This window comes from Adiantum capillus-veneris, chromosome 6, assembly GCF_014529385.1.
Source record: "Adiantum capillus-veneris isolate H3 chromosome 6, ASM1452938v2, whole genome shotgun sequence".
Classification (NCBI taxonomy): domain Eukaryota; kingdom Viridiplantae; phylum Streptophyta; class Polypodiopsida; order Polypodiales; family Pteridaceae; genus Adiantum; species Adiantum capillus-veneris.
Genome location: NC_140936.1, coordinates 74,893,975 through 74,919,101, shown reverse-complemented (window position 1 = coordinate 74,919,101; position 25,127 = coordinate 74,893,975). Strand labels below are relative to the sequence as shown.

Here is a 25,127-nt window from a genome sequence, read left to right as displayed (position 1 = left end):
TTAGGACCGTCGGGGCATTTTTTCCCTCTTTAGGAGGTTTTTCCCCTGTGCATTGTATATATGCCCATCACTCTAGGGGTATCTATCTTTCCATGGCACACTAAGTAACACACTCTCTATTGTGTGCCTTGAGCTTCCTTCGTCTTCTCCAAGCTGTGTGTGTTTCTCTGCAACCCTAATTCCAACAAACAGTGAAGTCAATTAAGCATGGAAACCTTTTATGCCTCTTGAAAGTTTATTTTTGAATTGAACACTTCAAGAACCTTAGTCATTTAAGAATAAAAATCACCTCAAGCTTTAGGCAAGGTTCCCACAAACACTTTAAGCACTTTAGTTAGCAAACCGACAAGCACCTCATGCTTGGGTAGGGTTCCCACCTCAAGGTCAGCAGTCCTAACTTGCCTAAGGTAAAAGGACTTTTCACATTAACTTTTGGAGGTCTTTAATGAAGCTAACCCTAAGGTATTTAAGCTCCATTAGGTAGCATTGCTCTTGAACATACCATCTCTCATTTGGACCCCTTTAACCTCGGCCTCATGTTGAGACAGATCCATAAGGACATGTCTATATTCTAACCCTTGTTCCCGTTTATTCTCCCACATTAAATGATCAGTTTAATATGAGAAAATCATTTGGGTTGGTTAGATATTAGATTTTATGACATGGGAGTTGGTTGAGTTGCCTAAAGGTAAGCGGACATTGCAGAACAAATGGGTGTATAAGAACAAATGGGTGTATAAGCTGAAGGAAGAAGAAGGTGGAAAGAAAAAGTACAAGTCTAGGCTTGTGGTGAAAGGGTTTTCTCAAAAGAAAGGTATTAACTTCAATGAAATATCTTTTGATGTTGTAAAAATGAACTCAATTAGGCTTGTCTTAAGCCTTGTGGCTACTCATGATTTAAATCTTGAGCAAATGTAAATACGGCATTCCCTCACGGTGACTTAGAGGAGGAAATGTACATGCTTCAACCAAAGGGGTATACAGTAAAAGGTAATGAGAAAATGGTTTGCAGATTAAAGAGAGCTTGTATGCTTTAAAGCAAGCATTAAGACATTGGTTCTTGAAGTTCGATCATGGATGTTGGATCATGAATTAACAACATGCAACTCAGATCATTGCAAACCAAAATTTTCACGCGGCCAGAGACTGGCTTTGTTCGAATATTATGGTCGGACAACGGTCGAAAAACGGTCAATCAATTGGCCGAAAGCCGAATTCAATGGCCGATGGACGATTTCAAAGGTGGACTTGTCTTCTCAAGGGTGGTCACATATGGGTGGATTGGGAGTCCAATTTGGACTTGTCTACACAAGGGCGGCTATACACACACACATAAGTTGTGTGTCTCAAAAAAAAATCTTTTCAAGACTGTCATTTTGTCTCTTTTAAATTTTAAAGTGCTTATTAAAGGTTATAATGTCAAAATTGCTAATTTTTTAGACTTTAAATCTCGCTCTCTCTCTCTCTCTCTCTCTCTCTCTCTCTCTCTCTCTCTCTCTCTCAACATGCACCTAATCTTCCTTTGACAAATTTTTTATGTACCATTTTTTTAAAGTAAGTGAAACCTACCAAGTTTTCTCAATATGGGAACCTGCCAAGTCTTTTATCAAGATTTGGTTCAAATTTTGAAGCTTAAAGTAAATTTAAAAATAATTATTTCCAAGCTTAACACTCTCTCTCTCTCTCTCTCTCTCTCTCTCTCTCTCTCTCTCTCTCTCTCTCTCTCTCTCTCTCTCCTCCCGACTGGCCTAGATTGGTAATGACTATACTACCTTTGTGAGCTCAATATCAAATTATGTTTTTTATTCCATCAAAACTATACCACCTATTGGGTTTTTCTATCAAAGCTTCCAAACAATTGCTTCCACCATCGAAGCCTCTCGTGTGTTTTTTTTTTTTGAAGTATTTTTTGTGCAATTTTTTATCTATGCTAAAATGAACATATAGTATGGGAAAAACCTCTTTGTTTTATGGTATATGTATGATAAACCTAGGTTGTTTAAGCGTAATGTTCAAACTAAGTAAGTATTTAATTGTATACCTGAGAGATACGTAGATTTTTCTATAGTACATTAACTTGATTACAAACTTGATGCCATTTGTTTTGTTTTTAAGAACTAAGCAGGCGATTCAATGATTATCTTTAAAGGTTCATTGTGATTTGTCAAACATAAGGTTAATTTTCATTGAATACCTACAATACGTAAAATGTTTTTTGCTCTACGTAACTTATCAAGCTTTTTTCAACAAGTCTAGTACGTGAGCACCCTAAGTGGATGGGGGGTTTCTAATCACTGAGAAAAAAAAAACCAAGCGAAGATAAATTCGAGCAAATTGATACAAGATCAACAATGATGTAAGCAAAAAATTATGCATTGGCACATTACTTTCATTGCCACAAATCTGACATTTAATTGACAAAACATGAGATTTAAGAATCATTATGAAAATTGAATACTTGAGACAAAAGCAATCTCTTCATACTCAAAATGTGGCATACTTTCTCTCAAAAATAGACAACCAAAAACAAGTGCCTAAAGCATTAAGCTCTCTCTCTCTCTCTCTCTCTCTCTCTCTCTCTCTCTCTCTCTCTCTCTCTCTCTCTCTCTCTCTCTCTCTCTCTCTCTCTCTACTTTGCATTGTAGTACCCTTCAACTGCCCTCCATTTCCCCTTGTCGAATTGGCACTAAAATGGTGGATGAAATGAGTGCAACAAGCTATGGATGCACACGTTATAAGTACATTGATGGTGTATGCAGTGGCAACAATGAAGTGATGTGCCCAATGCATGCATGATGAACTCAAGCATACCCAACTGCCTCATGACCATCTACGAGATTCTTGAGGTTTGATTTGTCTACTACTTTTTACCAGACTTGACTAACACTTAATCCATGTCAAGATCTGTAAGAGCATAAGAGAAGGGCCCATTCTATGAGGCTCATGTGAAACGGGTAGATGTTTAGTTGTTGCTTCACTTAGTGGTGACGGAGTTGATTCCTAAAGTCTCCTTTACTCAAACAGATTTGCAAATAGTGACATTCTTTAATGGAAGCTTGTAAGTGCAAATTGGGGTTTGTCTAGATGGACAAGACCATGAAACGGGAAAAATCAACCAAGGAAGCATAGAAGGTTGTCATCTCTTTTCAAAATGGTTGCATCACGTTGAGAGTGGTCCTTTGGAAGGTAATACTTGTGAAGAAAACTCGATATCTTAAGAGGCCCCTTCTCTCTATCGATCTCTACTTCTACGTGGTAAAAGAAAAAAGGAGTTCCAATATAGCCTTCCAAATTACAATATCCAAAGGAATAGAAATTCACACCCAACACACGCTTCTATTTAGCCAAGCCATACAAAAAGTTACTCGAGCAATTTAAAAGTCCGAGCTTGTATTTCATTCTAAAGCTCAGATAGAACATGTAGAACCTCAATCACTCCTCCATTACACAGACCAGTTAGAATGCAATTCCAACTTATTAAAATGCAAAATTTTACAAGGTTAAACATGCTAAATTAATAAAACAAAGCATGCATCTCCAAATGCCCAATCCTTTCCTTCTTGGATATACAAATACTCAATCCCCCAATAGCCAGTCAGCTAAATTCTCAACCCTTCATTATGTATATTTTTCTATTTTGCTTGATCAATGCACCAAAATATGCCAAACAATTGTGCAATGTGGGGAACAATGCTTAGCGCGCATTTCTACCTCTCACCTCAAACTAAGTAAATTATCTACCCTTAAGAAATTATAACCAGTTATCGTAAGCAATTCCCGATTAGAAATGCCTACTGCGGCAGAAGGCGGCCTTGGAGTGTTACCTTTGACAACCGCTCCTGATGAGGCAACGGCAGAAGCCACAGCTGAGATAATCAATCAAGATTTACACCTACGTCAAAAACCCAGCATGTGATTGTGATGCTTTTTCTTCTTCTTGATAGACTCAATTTCTTTGTGGATGCCAGAGTTGGCATCTCTCGGAAGCCCTTCAGTTGCCCAAGGGACTTGCACCTACAATAGATGACATCATAGAAAGAACCAATGAAGCAAAGAAATTGATTCCCAGACAACTTATTTCTGTCGTGAGAGACTGTGCAGTTGATGGGCACCATGGGATCAGCGGACATGAGAAGAGATTAGAGCTATATGCAATTTGGAAACACAATATCGTGAACTACATTGAAGGAGCCATACAAGGAGGGGTGTGAGAAGTGGCTCTCCCATGAGTGCCGTAGTTCCTGCTGCTGAAGAAATTGCCTCTTCATCTTCTCTTGCTCCTACATTGACCCTGTGGCCGTCTTCCTTTTTCTGGTTATTGGGACTCGCCATCGCCAGCTTCACTGCTTATGAACTCAACAAAGCTCCTGTCATATTTGTCAAAAGCATGTCACCAGAGAATAATCTATTGCATATTTAATTTGTGTGCAATAAATTTCATCGCGCTACACCCACTATGGTTCCACAAGCTGAAGGCATACACAGAGTATTGCGTGGATGGAGAGAGAGAGAGAGATTATTCATCTGCTTGATGTTTTTTTAATGAAAAAATCACCCTACCTCATGACCCTACCCCTCCTTGGTCTTCTACTACAACCAGCCCGCGCCCCTCCCCTTTAAGTGCCACGGGGTCATAAGCATCGGATCAACGACGCTCATTCAAAAAGAGGGACGTACGCAATCTGGCCCGTCGATCTTTAAAAACTAAACTCGGGATCCCGAGTTTAGTTTTAAGCAAATTGCACCTAATTCAAAAATTGGAGAGGGTCTTCGTTTATCAAAAGCGGGAACGTGAGCACAGAGAGGAGGAACCTCAAGTTGAGAGAGAGAGAGAGAGAGAGAGAGAGAGAGAGAGAGAGAGAGAGAGAGAGAGAGAGAGAGAGAGAGAGAGTCTTCTCAGGTAAAGAAGGAGGGATCCCATGGTACTTACTAGGGGCTCAAACCGTTATGCAAGCACGCTGAAAGAGAATCCTGTGGATGGCTTCCGACAAAGCAGCAACTCTCCATTTAATCTAGTGGAAGAAATGGAGGAAGACCACTCACCTACTCTCATGGCATATAGTAGGCGCTCAAACCGCTATGCAAGCAGGGTGAAAGAGGATGCCGAGGATGGATTTCGGCAAAGCAGCAACTCGGGATTGAATCCGGTGCAAGAAATGGAGGAGGATGACTCACCTTCTTCACGTATCGATCCTTCATAGGTGTGTGTGTGTGTGTGTGTGTGTGTGTGTGTGTGTGTGTGTGTGTGTGAGAGAGAGAGAGAGAGAGGGAGATTATGTGTGTGTGAGAGAGAGTGAAGGTGTGTGTATGAGTGTTGGAGAGAGAGATAGAGACAGAAAGCACTTGTGTGTGTGAGAGAGAGGGTGTATGTGTGTGTGGAGAGAGAGAGAGAGAGAGAGAGAGAGAGAGAGAAAGAGAGACACTTTCTGCTGATTATCTAGAGTTTGTTTATTGTTAAGGAAAATAACTATTTCAAATGTAACCAAGATGAATCCGGGAGGTGGTGGCGGTATTGTTTAGCTTCTGAAGCATGTATAAGCAAATGTCAGCGTTTTGAGAAGAGAGTGGATATGAAACACCACCTTGAAAGAAAGCATCAATGTGAAAATGTAGTTGTACCACCACTTCTAATAGGTTGACCAAAGGGAAACACAAAAATTCACAAACCCACTTCTTCCAGGTCACGCATTCAAAGCAAGTCTTGATTTTTCAATGTTGAGATGAACCTTAAGAATGTCAAAAAGGCATACGAGAAAAGCAAGAGAGAACAGGGAGAGCAAGGATAGGCGCTTTGTGCACATAAGAAGAAAGCAAAAATAACAAAGGAGTCATGGATAGATGAATTTGTCAAAGATGAGCTAGCATCATGGGACTCACGCATCCAAACACGAGAGAAGTTGGTCATAGAACGAGTTTCGGATGGCTATGATAAAGCTGTAAGTTTCAATATTTTTTACATACTGCATTATTATATATGTGTTCTAAATTCTCATGAATTATAATGTTCAATAGAAGCACGCATACAAACATCGGATTTACCTAAAGGAAGCGAGAAGAGTAATTCTACATCAAAAACAGAAACCATACCCGTATAGTACGCACATACATTGTCTCTTAAACAATACATATACTATTTTTAAATAACTTCTTTGAGACTACTCACACCAGGATGCAAGCACAAGTCAAATGGAGATTCCTCCTACTCCTCCGCAAAAGCTAAAGACCAAAAGAAAGCGTGACCTTGAGGCAATGGATGGATTCACACAGGAGATTCATCAGGTATTTTTGAATCTATATCAAATAAATAAATAAATCAACCACACAACATCGTTGGCAGCCAATATTTGATGATAAAAAATTGCAACAATCGAAAGATGAAACCCATGTCGCAATTGAGATTCGCCAGGGCGTGATTGATTGTAAAAGCCCCATACCGCTAAGTCCAGAAAGGACTATCAGGTAAGCTATCATGTTTTTTAGTGATAGGCTAGTTTCGTAACTTTCAAGTTATATTTTTTTCTTATTCTATGATATTTTTACTATTGTAATGGAGAAGTCATTTTCCACTTAAAGTCTGTACGTTTTAACCTTGGGGTTGACATGATTGGATCGTTCCAACAAAGTGAGATTGATGTTGAGGCATCGACAATGGCTATGAACCTATTTGCTATGTATGAACTTTAGTTTTTATTCTTTTCGAATAGTTAAAATGATATGCATTTGTTATCACATATTTATATATATATATATATTTGGTGTATATAGTTGGATGGATCATACATTACCCACACACATTCTCGAGCAAGTGTGGTTTGTAGATAGCTTATGGTTGTCTTTTCTGCGGTAGAAGAAGGTTGGAAAAAATTCCATGAAGAACTTCTTTGGTTCGCCAGATCTTGGAAGCCATAGTTTCACCTTCTTTCCAATTGTTGATAGGTAATAATATTATTCACCATCTTTTTGTTGTATATGGTATGTTATTAAAATTTATGACACCCTACCTATGTTCAGATCCCATTGGACTCGTATCGTTTTGTACAACCCCCATCGTCTACGTCTAGATGGACTTCCTCGAAAAAGGTCATGCTTTTTAATGTTTGATTCCTTGTCCATTCTACGCTCAGCTCACGAATATCGGGATGTTCTACAAAGGTATACTTGCAAAGGTTATGTATGCTAAATAATTTTAGTCTCATTGCATAAGCTTCTTGTTTTCCTTGTTTTAGAGCCTGTGAACATTTTGGAAAATATTGTACGGATCAAGTTGTATAGTCAGAGCTATGGGATTTGATAAAGTCGATAGGATGTGAAACTATTGAGGTGAGTGGTCTACAAAATCTCAATGTATCTTTTGGCATTCAAATGTAATTTGTTTTGTTTCTTGGTGTAGATTCCACAACAGCCAAATGCTCATGATTGTGGATGGTATGTGATGAAATGTATGTGCATGCTTATTGAGGGTGGCTTGGTCGGTTGTCCCGCCACATTCTTGGGTAATGCATTATGTTGTTTGTTTTGTTAAGGGTTATATGTAGTTGTTTATAGAAGCTTTTGACTACTTGTATTTATGGCAACTTTCTAGAAAATTGTTTCAACATGAAGATGTGGAGATATTGAAAAAGATCTTAGAGAATGGTTGGCCCAAGCACTTGGAGAATTGCCATTGCAAAAGGAATAGACAATGGATTTTTTCTATACATGTAGCTTTTGGACTCGTGTAGTGATGGTATGACTTGCTCTATGTATGCTCTTCAGACACGACTTGGCTAACAACTCTTTGGAGTTAATTTTGATACAAAACCTTAGTATGTTTTATGGTCATGGTTTTCTGTTATGGTTTATGATCATGCTTATGGTTTTTGGTGTGGTCTCAAGTTACGGTTTATGGTCATGGTATCCAGTTATGGTTTATGGTCATGGTTCCTTCTGTAGTTTATGATCATGACTCCCAGTTATGTGTTGCCGATTATGGCTGTGGTGAGTGACTCCGGTTATGGTTTACGTTTCCGGTATGATTTTGAGTTACATATCCGGTTATGGTTTGCGTTTCTAGTTATGGTTACCGGCTATGGTTATGGTGAGTATTTTCGACTCCGCTTATGGATTGTGTTTTTTGTTTTCGTTATGGTTATGGTTTTGGATTATGGTTATGGTAAGTGATTCCAGTTATGATTTACATTTTCGGTATGGTTTTGAGTTACATATCCGGTTATGGTTTGCATTTATGGTTATGGTTGCCGGTTATGGTTATGGTAAATGTTTTCGACTCCGGTTATGGTTTGCATTTTCGGTTATGGTTATGGTTTTGACTCCGGTTATGGTTTACATTTCTGGTATGGTTTTGAGTTACATATCCGGTTATGGTTTGCATTTATGGTTATGGTTATGGTTACCGGTTATGGTTATGGTAACGGTTATGGTTATGGTAAGTGTTTTCGACTCCGGTTATGGTTATGGTTATGGTTTCAACTCAGGTTATGGTTTATGTTTCCGGTATGGTTTTGAGTTACGTATCCGGTTATGGTTTTCGTTTATGGTTATAGTTGCCGGTTATGGTTGCCACTTATGCGTTTTTTGTATGGTTTTCGAGTATAATTGTGTGATTTACATTTTCAATTGCGTTTCAGATCTTGACTCCGGCTATGGTTTTCATTTTCGGTTATGGTTTTGACTCCGGTTATGGTTATGGTTTCGACTCCGGTTATGGTTTACGTTTTCGGTATGGTTTTGAGTTACATATCCGGTTATGGTTTGCGTTTATGGTTATAGTTGCCGGTTATGGTTGTCACTTATGCGTTTTTTGTATGGTTTTCAAGTATGATTGTGTGATTTACATTTTCAGATGCGTTTCTGATTTCGACTCCGGCTATGGTTTGCGTTTTCGGTTATGGTTATGGTTATGGTTATGGTTATGGTTATGGTTATGGTTATGGTTATGGTTTTGACTCCGGTTATGGTTATGGTTTCGACTCCGGTTATGGTTTACGTTTTCGGTATAGTTTTGAGTTAGGTATCCGGTTATGGTTTGCGTTTATGGTTATAGTTTCCAGTTATGGTTGCCACTTATGTGTTTTTTGTATGGTTTTCAAGTATGATTGTGTGATTTACTCTGGTTATGGTTTGCGTTTTCGGTTATGGTTTTATGGTTATTGTTTCGACTCCGGTTATGGTTATGGTTTTGACTCCGGTTATGGCTTACGTTTCTGGTTTAGGATTTCAAGTTATGTATCGATTATGGTTTGCGTTTATGGTTATGGTTGTCGGTTATGATAAGTGTTTCCGACTCTGGTTATGGTTGTGTAATATTGGTTTCCGGTTATGATTATGGTTTTGGATTATCCGGTTATGGTTTGCATTTATGGTTATGGTTTCCGGTTATGGTTATGGTTTCCAACTCCGGTTATGGTTTGTGTTTATGGTTTTTAATTATGGTTATAATTTTCGATTATAGTTATGGTAAGTGATTCCAGTTATAGTTTATGTTCCCGATATGGTTCAAGTTGCGTATCCGGTTATGGTTTGCGTTTATGGTTATAGTTGCCGGTTATGGTTATGGTTATGGTTATGGTTTCCGACTCCGGTTATGGTTTGCGTTTATGGTTTCCGGTTATGGTTATGGTCGAGTTCGTGTTACATTTGCTTGTATTTGACGCACACTTCCTTGTGTAGGCATGTCCACAGTTTTGGGACACATGCTTGAGAACAATACATCTTTTGCCGTGGTGAGTTGGTTGCAAAGCGTATTCAATCCTTTTTTATCTCTTTCATGCAAGTTTTTTTGAATGAGACTCATCATGTCTTTAAGACTTCCAATACAATCTGATAGATTCTCTGCAGACACCTTCTCTTTTCCATCTTTGTCGTCCTTTTCATCAACATTTTCCGGTAAATTGTGATTCCAATGATTATCAACAGTAGGTAAAAGTTCCTTCAAATCTTCAAAATAATGAGATACTATCAATCGAACACCATAGATGTGTTTGCATTGGGAGCTCCAATCTGCACAATCACAGTAGTTGCTTTGCAAGCTTACATGAAACCATGAGGTTGGATCTGATGTACTTCTTATTTTGAATAGCAAAGACATGTCATTCAATACTTGTAGGCTTGTTTGATCATGCTTGTACTTTGTAAAATTTCCTCTCCTGCTTGTAACCTTGAGGTGTGGCTCCTTGACGAGCCACGGATAAAAAAGTGACCTGAGTCAGCTGCATAGACACAATATTAATACATAAAACTATGGCCCAACACATATCATAGAGTTAATCTTGTACCTATCTCTTGCTTTTGCTTGAAGAAACGAGATAGTGTTCACCCATTCGATTCCCTGTCTTAGAATCTCCCACAAGAGCGTGTATCAACTCAACTACTGATCGATTTATACGAGCATCTAGAAGTGTGTATTTAATGTATTTCAATCAAATTTGTTGTATCAACATTTCCACAGTTGAACAATCTTCCGCACTTAGGCCACATTGCTCTCCACATGCAACTATGTCCACACCAACCATTTGAAACATACCGCTGAACATTGGGAAATTGTGCGTACTTGCTTAGGAATACTTGATAGCGTCCTTCAAATTCCTCTTCTGTACCACTATGCATAAGATTGGACAAGCTTGTATAGATGTCATTTCTTATCTCTTTGGGGACCTGCATATAGATAAATCTTAAAGAATTGATGAGAGGATGATAAGGTCATGACAACAATGCGTAAAATTTACTTACTTGTGGAAGAAGATTCTCCACCCATGCTTTCTTTACATGGAACCAGCACAACAACACTAGACAGGAGATTTGTTGCCAAGTTCCATCTTCACTAATGGCCCAAGAATGAGGATCCTCATTTATTGCCGCTAAGCATGCTTCTAGTTCTTGCTGGGATTTATCAATTACAATTGCACTTGGACGGATACCACCCATTCAAGAGAAAATTAGACTTAACATCCTTTCTAAAGCAATAACCTCACGGTGAGACCCCGAATCACATGTGCACATCATAACCATATGGGTAGGCCATTTCCAAGTTGTTTTGGTAAGACAGCAGCATATAATGGTAGAACATATATGTTCATTCTGAAAGTACTATCAATGGCCCATGCATTATTATGTGAAAAACGTATCACCATTTGCAACATCCAGTCATCTTGAATGATAAGTATAAATGGATTATCTTTATCATCAACAACCTCTGGATTATAAGGTTGACAATATAAAACCTATAATATTTCATGATGTTATTTTTAACAAAAGGACGGCAACAAAGGAGTAAAATCACAAAAAATGTGTACATACCTTATTTTGTTTCTTGAGATCCAAAGCTTCATTGTACATTGACTCCCAATTATCCTTGGACACGTCCGCTGCACTTTTATATAGGGATTTATGATCTAAATACATCAATCTTTCTATTACCAAGAGAAAAAGTAAAGATATCTACCTGCCTGGCGTACAAGATACGACAAAGAAGCAATCTCTTGGGGAATCATGAAGAACCTGAAAATAGTGCACTCAAGGAGAGATGCTTTTTGCATATGGAGTTTTTCTTTGTACATAGACATTTGAGCTACATGTCGAGAGCTTCTCACATCAAATAAATCTTGTATACAACTTTCCAATATTGAACGGTGGACAAGGAGATGGTATAGGTCATTTCTGGTTCCTAGTTCATGACCCGTATGGTGAGGATGAAGAAGTATTTGAACATTGTCTAAGTCTTGCTTATACTCTACCTGGACTTTGAAGCTACAACCACACTTCTTGGATGTACGCAATCTCTTCTTGCCTCCTTTTCGTCTAGGTTCACCTCCCCTATGGCATTTATAGTCAACAATGGTTTTCAAAGAGCCATAAGTCTTTGTTGAACGTACTTGGAGCAACCTTGCCTTGTACTCAATCATTATAAACTTAAGTTGCTCTTCCACAATGGTCCTTGTTGTAGTGAGTATCATGGGAGGCTCCCTATTGAGGTCCATCCTTTGGCGCCATGATTGTGGAGCGGTTTAGTTCCTAGTGTGATTGCACTCACATGCATTGACAAAGTCCCTAATGTAAGTAAGGGAAATGCCATGCTTTTGAATACCAACATACCATTTTGACTTCACCTCCTCTATCGTGTCATTAACATCACGATGTCTACCTTGAGTCTCATCAAGATGGGCTTGTTGGGCAATACTTTCCCAATCCTCAATGCATGCAATCCGCAGATTGGGAGCTATCTTAAGAAAAAGGCAAAGAACATTACCTTCTTTCCTTGCAAGCTTTAAATTATCCTTTATTCTTCTCCATTTCTTTAAATCCACCAAATGGGTACAACTTTTGAGATGTTCCAATGTTACACATAGATATCCTTGCAATGCTTCAATCATAAGGTTGTATGTGTCTTTGTTGCAGTAGAGAGAAACATGTGACACGTATGAGAATGGATCAAGAGTACCTCTTTGAGAAGTAGAATGGCTAGCTTCAAGACTTTGAAAGGGTCGCAAAGACCCCCGGTGCAACCCATCATCACTTGAGGATTCAATTGATTCATAGTTGGAAGAAGATGAGGAATAATCACCAGCTTCTTCTCCAAAAAGGGGTTCCATTTTCTGTAGACTCGTGCTCCATATCATGCATATAGATTTTGGGTTTCTTGATTAGCCATGAAAAGTAATGTGAACCCAACTCGACCCGTCACTGCTAAAAACTAATCTCGGGATCCTGAGATTAGATTTACCTCCCGAGTTTAATTTGGTAGGTGGTGCCGTCACATTTGATGACATTAACTCCCACTTTTGTAACTTTATGGGAAAGATCTTTTTTCTGGGAGGATAATATCCTTAAAAGTCTATGACAGCATTCAAGTCATTAAGAGCGCTTCCATCCGTAATCCCTCTTGCCAAAACTAAACTCGGGAAAAAAACTAAACTCGGGATCTCGAGTTCAGTTTTTAAAGATCGACGGGCCAGATTCCGTGCACCCCTCTTTTTGAATGAGCGCCATTGATCCCATGCTTTATACGACCCCGTGGCACTTAAAGGGGAGGGTCCGCGCCGGCGCGGAATGGTGGTTGCAGCAAAAGACCAGGGATGGGAGGGGTCATGTGAGTAGGGTGAACTTTTTTAATGAAACGAGTGTGAGACCTTTAAGTCTTTAATGTATACAACAAAAATTCTGACCTATCCTCCCCTAGTCCCTCCTCGTTGAGATCCTTACCCTTGTTCCATGGCACACCCTATGCTTGACAATAGATGTCATCGTTGCATGAGCTCATAGGAACAACCTCCCTCAAGAGTGGATCCCCTTCGCCTCCCTCGGGCACGTGCCATTGTGGACCTCAAGCCTCGGCCTTCACTTCGACAGTCGAACGTAGCTTGCCTGCCCAATACACCCCAAATAGTCATCACTCACTAAAACTCCAACCAACATGCCAATGAAATGGAGCACGCAACCATCTTGGTTGCAACTACTTCAACTCCCTACTAGAGACAATTTTATAAAAAAGAAAAAACTTGCATTGTTTATCGTAAATATACTGGAACAGTTCCACGCCAGTGCAGGCTGGTTTCAACAGGTTTCACAAAGGCATAAGAGACAATGTGAGAGGCTAGCGATCAGAAAAGGCTTTGGCAGCGTAACCTTATAGTATGCACACTCTACACAAAAGGTGCCTTCCACCTTATGATACAACATGAGCCAAAAACAGTAATATGTGCTTTTTCTAAATATACACTCACTATCACGTGCCAAAGAGGAGGCCCAATGTGGCGAGGTCTTTAATGATGCCACATGCTTATGTCATTGTCTCCACTTTAAACAAAACTGTGAGAACAACCCCAACAAGGGCACATGCAATCTTTCCAATGGGGAAAAGTGTAAATGCCAAAAAAACTACAAGAATCCATAATGCCAAGAAGGAAATGGAGCCGAGAACAACTCCTCAGATAGAAGCAAGACCCATGTCAATGTGCTAAAAATTTGCATGAACGATATTTGAATGGACGTGTTCAATTAGAAAAATTGAGCACGTTCAATATTTGAATAAACGTGCTCAATAAGAAAAATTGCAGAAGTAGGGCAAGGGGTTGATTGCAAAAACAAAGGGTGTCATATGCACATAAGTCAAAGCTACTTCAAAGATACAATTGAAGATCATGTTTTGTCGAGTCTTAACGCTAATACGACAAGTGACTTGTTGTGCATGCTACAATGATGCCGCAATGTAGGGCACCCACAAAAAGTAGCCAAACTTTTGCACTCATATTATAATCATGGGCATGCATAACATGATCATTGATAGCCAGTGCATTGAAAAGGATGTGGAAGACTTAGTGCGTGTGCATGTATGATAGGTACATTAAAGTTACAATTTGCAAGCCCAAAAAGAGTTGAAGGAAGCTGATTGCTCGTCTAGGCTCCATTGATGTCGCTTGTATTGCCAACCCACATTGAAAACTCTACCGTAACAGTCCCACACCAACACAGAATGGTTCCAACAATTATCCGTTGAACGGATTGGGTCTTTTTTTTTGTTCTTATGAATAAATTGCTCTCTTTAATGTCATGAATGTTTTGATGTCATGAATGCAACAACTTGGCTTATTTCTTCATGAATTTGTTGATAATTAGAGTAATTTGCTCTAAATAATAAAGAATTTATGTAGGGACTTGCTCAATTATTTTGTTGCTCAAAAATACTCGCTCGCCAATTTGTATAACCCCAATTGTGCACCCATGGTATTCTCCAAACTCCCCACCAAGAAGAGAGAGTACCTAGGAAAGCTCCTTGTGAGACTTCCAAAAGAGAACTCTCTCTCATAAGGGAAGAAGAGGAGGATCCGTACGAAGGGCTCAAAAATTTACTACTTGATGACACATCTCCTTCCCAAAGGAGAACCCAAATTTCAACGGTAGAGCCCCCACCAAAAGAACGAGAAAGAAGTGAGTCTCTTTCCACATCGGAAGAGATGGCTCCACGAAGACGGCAGGCAAAATGCTCTCCAACACCCCCTAAATGGAGAAGACCATCTCATACCTCTCTACATCATACCTCAAAGAGGGAAGACAAAAAACAAGAGAAGAAAAAGGCGAGAAAGAGGTCACCCTCTTCTCCATCTTCTTCCTCTTCTAAAGAAAGTGATGGTGCAGACAAGGAGTAACAAGGGAAGAAAAAGGCGAGGAAGAGGTCGCCCTCTTCTCCATCCTCCTCATACACTTCCTCTTCTAAAGAAAGTGATGGTGCAGCTCTTGAACCACTTAAAAGAAGAGGCCATAGGAAATCCTATGCTGCTTGGAAGTGGTCATACAAGCTCAAAAGTTCAAAGAGGGAGGAAAGAACATCTCTTTCCTTACCTACGATGGCACCTTTGGTGCTACAGACAAAGTCTTGGCCTTTATCCAGCAATTTGATGCGGCGTTTGGATATGAGGGCTTCACGGATTCCTCTAAGCTACGTCATGTAGCTATGCATTTTCAAAAGTCCGCCAGGCAATGGTGGTCTAGTCTACGAGCAAATGGCGAAGCTCCACGAACATGGAAAGCTTTAAGAGCTTCCATCATGAAGCAGTTTTTGGCTACCGATGCCAAAGACAAAGTACTCACCGAATGGTGAAGCTTGAAGCTCTCTCCCTATGAATCTATTCACAAATAACTTGTAGAAAAGTTTTGAGATTTACACCTCAAAGCCACTGTCTTCAAAAAGATGGATTTGGAGAGGAAAAAAAAAAAATTGTGCGGGTTTAACTGAGGATATGGTGGAGTATGTTAACTCCCAAAGGCCATGCACCATATCTGCGGTCATACACCATACCATGGTGGCTTCAAGAATCAACTTCCAACAAGGGGCTAAGAGAAATCTTAAGCCCACAGAAAAGGACCGTAATAACGAGCCTAAGGGGAAGGACAATGTCCAAAAGTCTCCCAAAGGCAACGCCAACAACAACAAAGCTAAGGAGGAGGGAGTTTATAAAGGCAAAAATAAACTCTCTCCTGAAGAGCTAGAGTGTTATCGTAAAGATAACTTCCGTTTTAAGTGAGGGGAGCAAGGGCATGCCTATCGTGCTTGTTCCCACAAGAATACACGTAATGAGCCTCCTAGAGCTACCTTGGTTGAAATTCAAGAAGAAGATGCTCATCACAAAGGATCTCCTTTATGCCATGCTTGGGGAAAGGTAAGAGAACATGATGCTTTTATTGTCTTTGACCCTGGTTCTACTCACAATTTCATATCCACATAGTTGGCCACCAAGCTAGGCATCCAATCCTATGAGATGGGAGATGTCCTACTTGCCGATGGTGCTTTCAAGGGGCAAGAAGCCTCAGTCACTCCCTTAATTGGGAAATTGAGGCTCCATGTCCAAAGCTACATGGACAATGAGGATTTCTTCATCTCTCGTCTCAAGCATGAGGATGTAATCCTAGGGGCACCATGGTTTGATCGCATGGCTACGAATGTTAAATTCCCTAAAAGGTAAATCTACTTTAGGTTCAAGGAAAAAGATATGTACATAAATGCTAAGGAGTTGGGTAGTACCATACCCCTTGTACATAAGCAAGCTTTCAATAAGTCAATAAAGAGCTCTATTTTAGTGTACATGACTTTTGTTAAAGATTCTCAAAATAAACCTAATGCTTTAGCAAAAGAAAATATAAACAATCAAAAGGAACTAGAGTTATCCAATTTCCTCAAGGGGTTCCAAGATGTTTTGATTAACGATATCCCTTGTGAACTACCTCCCAAATGAGGCAATGACGACCATGCAATTGAACTTCTTCCAGGAAGCTCACCGCCTAATAAACCTCCTTATCGAGTTTCTCAAGCTCAACAAGAGGAGATTATGTGGCAAGTCCATGAGTTGGTTGAGAAAGGCATGGTTAGGCCTAGCTCATCTCCATTTTGTTCACCAATGTTATTAGTGCAAAAGAAAGACGGCACATACTGTATATGTGTCGACTATAGAGTACTAAATAGGATCACTATAAAGAACAGGTTTCTCATCCCACAGGTAGAAGACCTATTTGATATGCTACAGGGGTCGACCAACTTCAGTAGGATTGACCTAAAAAGTGGCTATCATCAAATAAGGATAGTTCAAGACATTGTAAAGACCGCATTTCGTACTACGTTTGGTCTTTACGAGTACATTGTCATGCCTTTTGGCTTGACCAATGCACCAGCCACATTCAACCGTATGATGGAGAAGCTATTCAAGACTCACGGAACCTTTACTGGGGTATTCTTTCATGATATAATCATCTACTCTAATTCATTAGACGAACACAAGCAACACCTGTAGGTAATATTTCAAGTTTTATGAGAGAATAAGCTTTATATTAATCGAAAGAAAAGTAAAATTTTCTTACAAGAGATTCAATATTTAGGTCACATTATCTCTCGTGATGGTATCCAAATGGATCTCTCAAAATTAGAGGTAATAAAAGGATGGCCTAATCCAAGGAATTTGCATCAACTAAGAAGCTTTATAGTATGTATGCATACTATAGATGCTTCATAGAAAAGTTCTCACAAATTGCAGGACCATTACATGACCTAACAAAGAAAATCGTTAGGTATATATGGTCCAGCAAGGAGAACAATGCTTTCAAAAAGCTTAAAGAGAATCTTACCTCTCAACTTGTGCTTACACTCCCGGATCTCTCAAAGCCATTTGAGGTCCAATGCAATGCTTGTGGTGATTTCCTTGGAACTGTTTTGCTTCAAGAAGAGCAAGCCACATCCTAAAAAAGTTGAAGGCTTGACCTTGTTGAGTAAGCTCTAGGGATATATGAGAAGGAACTCTTAGCAGTTCTACATGCTCTAGACTCGTGGAAGCACTATTTATTAGGGACTCCTTTCATTCTGCGACGCTTGTGGTGATTGCCTTAGAGCTGTTTTGCTGCAAGAAGGACAAGCCATAGCCTACAAAAGTCAAAGGCTCGACCCTGTTGAGCAAGCTCTAGGGATACATGAGAAGGAACTCTTAGCAGTTCTACATGCTCTAGACTCGTGGAAGCACTATTTATTAGGGACTCCTTTCATTCTGCAAACGGATCACCAAAGCCTTAAGTAAGCTCTCCGACAAATAAATGAGGTGGGAAAGTTTCCTTTCGCAATTTCATTTTCATATTGCTCACATTGTTGGCAAGCATAATCAAGTGACCGATGCACTCTCAAGACGACCGAGAGTGAATGCGGTATCTATAGCAATTCATAATGATCTATCTTCTATGATAGATGAGTACGCTATTGATCCCGATTTCAGAGATGTGATTTTAGCCCTTGCACTAGGGAAGAAGGAAGAACCATTTACCCTACAAGATGGTTATCTTCTCTCTGGCAATAGACTATGTGTTAGTAACTTACTAAGTGAGAAAGTAATGTATGAATCCCATGCTCCTCCTTATGTGGGGCATAGAGGGATTCAGTTCACCCTAAAAGGGATAGAAACATGGCCTGCCATGAAAGCAAACATACAAGAGTATGTTTCAAAATATGTGGTATACCAGTTCACCATGGGAGAGCATATCCATGGATTTTATCTTTGGATTACCCAAGTCTATCCATGGGAATATAGAAATATGGACGATAATAGAAAGGTTTAGCAAACATGTTCCCTCTCTTTGTCTATGGTGGAGCTTCCACAGGTAAAACCTCCATTCTGCTGGAGATTTTTAGGCAGATGAATCGGCCATTTGCATACACAAGTTGTCGCTCATCTCATACACCCCGCATTCTGTTTGAATCCATCCTCAATCAGCTCAGTAAACATGTACAAAGCCCCTCAAACAGCCTTGCTAGCGTAAATAAATGTTATAAGTTTTTAGACTTTCTGGATTTTCTGATTGACGCTTGCACCTTTGCTATCTCTGACAAAGCTGGAAGCATCGATAAAGGGCTTGTCAGTCCACACAAGTAAGAAGAAGGTATGAATGTCAAAATGAAAAAAAATTAGTCTGACCACAATTTTTTATGTGATTATTAGTGCTTTTGCTCTACTTTCTAACTCCTTAGAAGACAGATGGCTCATTACCAGTGGTCTATTTGATATTTGACAAATGTGGAGCTCTTACTGGATTGGTTAGAGGGGGTTCTGGCTCATTTATGCACTATTGAGGCTCTCTGAGCTCTCTGGGCTGGAAAACTTGGGACTCTTTTTCATCAGCAGCTTGCAGGGCCTAGATGCATTCTTCTCAGGCACAGGCTCGCTAGAAGCTATTCCAATCTATATGAGGGATTATACTGATGACGAGCTACATCAAATCCTATTGAAGAAAAGGCCCAATAGAGAACTATACTCTGCTTTTTTGAGGCAAGCTTCTAAACTCAAAAATTTATTATTTTCTTGCTTTTGCCTTTGACTTCTGGCTTTTGCATTCTCTTTAGTACTTCTAGGTATCAACGCATCCTATGTATCGAACCATGAACACTTTCGAAGAAGTAGAATTGTGGTGTTAGATGTATAAAGGAGAAAATAATGCAAATGACATTGGAATTTTGAGAAAATGAAGATAGATAGTCGTGTTTTTGTCTAAAACCCTTCCGTTTATAATAGATGTTTCTAAGTGGCACATAGATGCCATTCTTGCTAGACGTGGTAGTGGAAGATGGACGAGAATGGCTAAAAACAACGACAATCGATGGACAACCTCTCGACTTTGATGGTGGATAGTAACAACCTTCAAGAGCAACATGCATGCCCTCAATTGCCAAGGAACTACAAGTAGAGGGGGTTGCCTAGGGCAGATAAAGGCACGGGTGCCGGGAGGGCAGCTTGCATGTAACACAGAGATAGATACAGATTTGGCAAAAATGGCAGAGAGAAAATGCTAGAGAGAAAACGCTAGCATAGGATCCAAAGGACATCCCTTTTGGCATGATTCAGGACATCAATGATTTGAGCCAACCTACAGATGATGAGCTGACTATGGCCAGCTGAGTGCGAGTTACGTCACGTCTTAGACTCTATTGTTGATAGAGTAAGATATCACCTTTTGTGGAGGTTGATAGGAAACAAATACGCAAGAGTACTCTGGTGAGTCATTTAAATGGAAATACTAATCTATGTAAGGACAAATTGACCAGGGTGAAAAGTGGGGTTTATTATTCATTTGATAAGAAGGTCAATTTCAAAGTAGAACATGTCTTACAGTAGGCCCGTGACTTTAGTAAGTTTTTGTGTGTCTTTTCACACATGTATGTGGCCCACGGGCCTAATTTCTGTGTTTGTACTTAATTCTTGCAGATTCAAGCCTTGAGTTTCTTCATCAACAGTGTTAAGCTTTTGCCAATACTGCTCGTCTTTACTTGAACGTGCAGGCAGGAGCTTTTTGGTCATAAGGATATTGTACTTTTCCTCGATTCTTGTATTTATTATTCAAGCATCACTTTATTGGCTTCTGGGGGGAAGGATCATTCAGTAGGTATTACAGTTCTGCGGTGCTATTTTATGCTTGTTCTAACAGGCCAGTCAAGCCTTTTGTCATTAATGCTCAAACCATTTTCAGGTCAGATTGTGAAATGTCGGAACATGACATTGTGTAGCCATTGCTGAGGGAGATATGGCAGTTGTAGGACCTCTAGCTTTCTCCAAGAAGACTACATTGCGAATTTTCAATCGTCATTATCTTTTTGCAATTGTTTCAGGATAGAATTGCTCGCATATGGAGGCTTCCAGAGCTAGTCCCAGGTGTCACACTGCGTGGGCATAAAAAAGGTATCTGGTCAGTGCAATTTTCTCATGTGGACCAATGTGTTTTAACAACATCTGGTGACAAAAATGTCCTCATATGGTCTTGTCTTAAAACATTTGAAGGCCACATAGCGAGTGTACTCAAACTCACGAGGAATGAAAATCATATCTGCAGGTAGTTTCTGACATGTTTTGTGGAAGGACTTCAATATTTCGCATAATGTTTTGTGAATGACCTTCAACATTATGCACCATGATGATGTTTTGTGGACGACCATCAACATTGCACACCATGATAAGGTCTCAATGAGCCTATTTATGAACTGATTGTAGGAGCTGATGGCTTGTTAAAACTGTGGACCATCAAGGCAAATGAGTGCATAAACACGTTTGATCGTCATGAGGACAAGGTGCATCACTAGTGATAAGTAGTTTAGTCGAGGAAAATTAGCTTCTTATTTTCTATTATTTTGCAGATCTGGGCTTTAGATGTTTGTGCAACTAACGAAATGCTTGCTACTAGTGGTAGTGATTCAGCCATAAACTTGTGGATGGACTCTGCTCAAGAGGATGAAGAGGAGGCATTGCGCAAAGAGGTGCCAAGTCATCTCAACTAAGAGTTTATGTGGTCGTGAAGCTTTAATTTCTAATCAGTTTTAATTTTATTTAGCAAGAAGAGACCTTGAAAGATCAGGATTTGTCCAATGCTCTAGCAAATACTGAATATGCAACTGCATTGCAACTTGCGTTTGAGTTGAAGTGACCTTTTAAGCTCCTAAATGTCTTTACTGAGCTTTTCAGGTTGGTTCATAGCTGATCTTTGATGTTGTGGCCTCATTCCCTGGTCATGAATATATGTGCTGGCATTGCTTTGTAGGAGCAAGCAAATGGGGATGCAGGTACACAATGTTCTAAAAAAAATAGATAAAGAACACCTTCGATTACTATTATCTTATGTTCGAGAATGGAACACAAGACCCAAGTTTTGCCATGCTGCTCAACGTGTGCTTTTAGAACTTTTTTATGCTTTTCCTCCAAAAAGTTGGAGGTGAGTTCATGCTGCTTCAAATTCAACCAGCACATCTCTTTATTTTACTTATGAAGATTCTCTACCTACTCTTTTTCAGGTATCTAGTCTTCGTGAGCTCATTGAAGGCATTTTGCCTTACACTGAACAACATTTTAGTAGGCTTGACCGGCTACATAGGAGTACTTTCCTTTTGGATTACACACTCGCATCAATGTCGGTATTGAATCCTTTGGAAACTCACAACCCCTATCAGATAGTCAAACACAAACGAAGAGGAATCTTTTAGTACTTTCAATCAACTCACTACAACGGATACTAGCAATTTAAAGCAACTCACTTCAACGTTAGAAGAAGTTAAGCAGGCTAAACTTGGTAGCAATAACAGGATTGGTGAAGGTGAAGCAATTTTTGAGAGTGAGATGATATCGATAACTGATTATCCAGAATCGAACATGTTGCCTAGGAGGTTGAAGAAAAAACAAAGAAATCTTTCCATTAGTGAAACAAATGAGGATTTGCCAGCTAGAAAAAAGCATAAGCAGTGGGGAGGTTAGCTGTTGGCAGTCAGCTTGATAGAACAACTGAAGTTTCTTGAAGGAGACCCTCCCTCTTTTGGGAGTTTCCAAATGCTGTGTAGCCTTTTCTGCTCATGGTCTTAGGCTGTTTTGTCTCCTACAAAATGTTGTCCAATGCAGTGAATGAAGCCTTGAGAATCAGTGATTTGTCTTGGGTTATCAGTTGTAATGGATTGAATTTGAGTCAAGTAGCATGTGCTATCATTGAAGTTTGTGGCATAATTGTTACAAGTATTGTGTTGCCAGTTCTTGATTGACAATTTTTTTTTGTTCTCCCTTTTAAAGCTTACCAACCCCGTTGCAACTTTAAGAACTAAGTTTTTTTGCTGGCCATGGTGAAATGTACTCAATGCTATCTGAGGACTTGCACAATTCTTCATCCTACAAATAACCTCTAATTGGCTATAATAAGAGATCTTCACAAGGTTTGGGGCTAGTCTTGAAGAAACTTGACATTTTAATAAATGTGCAATTCAGTTGCCATTTTCTAGGCTTTATCTGTTAAAAAGTACTTGTGGCAACGATCGTTTAAATTACCTACCACAGTAGATGTTAGGATCTTTGTTAAATGACTTTTTGGTCTCTGCCTAGCCAATGCCTATGTGATGTGTCTGTAAGGCAGTTAATTCACTTATCTTCATTTCTCTTGAAAACGTTGATCCCCCCTCCCTCCCTTCCCGCCCTGGAAAAAAAAAGTAAGCTATTAGAGTATTACCTCATGTGTCTGGTGTAGCTGGTCTCTCTGTGGATTAATCTTTCATTAAAGGTATTTGATTGTTTTGTACCAGACCATGGCTGTAGGGCAGGTTGCAAGAGCTAAGAATCGATCACGATACTTGACCCTGTCACTCACACATTTCAATTCTGAGAAATGTGGAGATGCTTTCTAGGGTAACATGGGTATTTTCAAGGATGGGAAAGGTGCCTCCCCTTCTTCTTGGGACACAATTGATTCTTTCTAAATCGATGATGATTGGTAGGCGAAGCATAGGCGATGGAGCATCGAGATGTTCGCAAGGGAGAATTGTTTATGACCTAAATGTTTTTCCTAGTAATCAGCAATGAGTAGGCACATGTATGGGCTAATATTTTATGGAGTAACAAAGTGTTGCTTGTTGGCCATCTTTGACAAGTCTATACTACAACTCTAAGGCTGCTATTGACTTAGGGGACAATTGTGATATTTTCAACGAAGAAGATGTCCCTAAGGATAACCAAAGTGAGAAAACAGCATCCACCAAACCAGAACAAGTGGGAACGGCTGCTGCAGCATCGCTTTCAGCCATAGAATACATGCTCAAAAGGATGAATGACATGATGAATAACATGCAAAAAGCACCTGTGAGGGGACCAGGGCAAGGGATTCCTCCACAGGGACAACCAATTAGGCCACAGAAATGGTGTGCAATCGAGGATAAATGGACCAACCATGAGACCAATGAGTGCTATTACCGACCAAAGTATGATGGGAATGTTCAATACGTGCCTATGAGATCACAAGAGCAACCCATGTACAGATATCAGCCTAATATTGCCACAGCTCAAAGACCACCGATGAGTATGGAAAAACCTCAGATTGTGTAGGGTCAACAACCTCCATATTTGGTACATAATGCAGTGCCTATAAAGTACATGCTTTCAGAGCGAGTCATAGATGAACAAGCACTAGTGCCTGTTACACCCTATGCTGAGCCTAGTCCATCTACAGTAATGGTAGAAGGAGATTGGTATAATTCACATCTACCACCAATGGAAGAACCTGTGACTTATACTACACCAGAGCTTGCACCAATGTACTATGTAGCTAATCAAGGTGTTAGACCTCCTATGGTAAGACCCATGATTAAGCCAAGAACTAGAAATTGTCGTAACTGTGGTGCACATGATCATTGGAAAAATGAATACCTAGAGCCTGACAAGAACCTCAAGTCAGTTGAAGCTTATTGCATACAATGTTGCAAAAAGGGAGGACACTTCCCTAAAGATTGTCCTAAAAATCCTTTAAACAAGGGAAAAACAGTAGTGAATGTAGTCCAAGTGATACCTAGTAGCTCGTCGGAGAGTGAACTAATTGTTCCAATCAAGGTAATCACCAGAGCCCAGGCTAAGAAAAAGAAACATAACTCCTCTGATGACTCGGAGAATACAAAAATTTCCTCTCAAAAGACCAAGAGAAGCAGAAACAAAAGTTATGAGATGAGAAAACAAAAACAAAGGGCTAAAATCGAGGAGAAAGCAAAGAAACTATTCCAAAAAAGTGGAAAGAAACTGGAAGCGAAATCAAAGAAACCACCGTGAAATCTGGAGGATCAATTTTGGTTGACAAACTTTTTGAGCCAATTAATGTAGCCTTGGAAGCTTACCAAGCAGGACTTAAAGCAAGCCAAAACATGGAAAACAAATGGAAAAACAATCCTTCTCCAAACATGGAAGCAGCTAAGCTTGAAGCTTATCAAAATTTGGTAAGCTTCACTCGAGAGATGCTGGAAAAACAAAAACTCAACCTTGAGAGTATGGAAAAACCTGAGGAGCTTGTGGTAGGAACCAATAAAGAAAAATCCAAAGTGGTAGTAGAATCCCACCTTGAAACAAAAGAGCCAGAACTTATAGTGCCGAGTAGCGAAGATGCCTTAGACGGAATTCCATTTGTAGAAGAAGACTTGCCATGACACTTACGGGAAAAAGTTAGAGATATTAATGATGGGAGCCTAACTTTGAAGTTAGCTCCTATAGAGGAAGTTTGGTTAGACAATCTACCTCCTTATATGGACATCGATGTATAATCCTTGTATGGAGATTGCGGATTTGAAGCTTTAGGAATGTCTAAACCATTGACCTTGAAAACATTACCCT

The 25,127-nt window shown here is 39.7% G+C and overlaps 3 pseudogenes; all 3 read left to right on the top strand.

Annotated features, from left to right (window-relative positions):
- Positions 1-4,919: 4,919 nt before the first annotated feature.
- On the top strand, positions 4,920-7,678 carry LOC147455711 (uncharacterized; annotated as a pseudogene).
- A 10,909-nt stretch (positions 7,679-18,587) lies between these two features.
- Positions 18,588-20,235, top strand: LOC147455710 (origin of replication complex subunit 5 pseudogene; annotated as a pseudogene).
- A 56-nt stretch (positions 20,236-20,291) lies between these two features.
- Positions 20,292-22,253, top strand: LOC147455709 (protein TORMOZ EMBRYO DEFECTIVE-like; annotated as a pseudogene).
- The last annotated feature ends 2,874 nt before the right edge of the window (positions 22,254-25,127 follow it).